At 42.3% G+C, this 684-nt stretch overlaps 1 protein-coding gene across 1 annotated transcript in view; it reads right to left on the bottom strand.

Annotated features, from left to right (window-relative positions):
- Positions 1-449: 449 nt before the first annotated feature.
- crabp2a (cellular retinoic acid binding protein 2, a) overlaps positions 450-684 on the bottom strand; it is a 7638-nt gene continuing 7403 nt past the window's right edge. The window contains exon 4 of the mRNA XM_056603034.1: positions 450-684. This exon is cut by the window's right edge and continues 577 nt beyond it. The gene's annotated coding sequence lies outside the window, so the exon portion shown is untranslated.

Below are 684 nucleotides of genomic sequence, written 5' to 3'. Positions count from 1 at the left end.
CTTGGGGGGGAAGGTATTCTAATTGCAGCCAGCTGAGAGATATCTCAGAATAACATCATCCTGTAATTATAGTACACACACACACACACACACACACACACACACACACACACACACACACACACACACACACACACACACACACACACACACACACACACACACACACACACACAAACACACACACACACACACACCATCAAACAATGAAATCAACGGTTCTAATCTTTGTGTGTGTGAAGGTGTAGGTGTAAGAGAGAGAGAGAGAGAGAGAGAGAGAGAGAGAGAGAGAGAGAGAGAGAGAGAGAGAGAGAGAGAGAGAGAGAGAGAGAGAGAGAGAGAGAATGATACCAAAGACAGAACATTGTGTGAGTCAACATTGTAGTTTATTGTCCTCCATCGAGTGTTGCTTACACTGATACATTTTTTTTATAAAAGAGATAAAGTGAAAAACCCTAAGGGTGCTGTATGAGACTAGTGGATAGAAATAAATACAAAAGATGATAGAAAAGAAGGCGGAAGGGTGGGTAGGACAGGAACAAAGATAATGGACACATCACAACTGACCTAAGATTAGAAGGGCTCAGAGATTGGCTTACACACAACTACAAATATAGTCCATGATGTGAATGCAAACGCATACACACAAACTCACACACACATACAAACACAGGCGCACACGGA

This window comes from Gadus chalcogrammus, chromosome 11 (genome assembly GCF_026213295.1).
Source record: "Gadus chalcogrammus isolate NIFS_2021 chromosome 11, NIFS_Gcha_1.0, whole genome shotgun sequence".
Taxonomy (NCBI): Eukaryota; Metazoa; Chordata; class Actinopteri; order Gadiformes; family Gadidae; genus Gadus; species Gadus chalcogrammus.
Note: the sequence above shows the minus strand (reverse complement) of the source record. Positions and strands in the feature narration are given on the sequence as shown.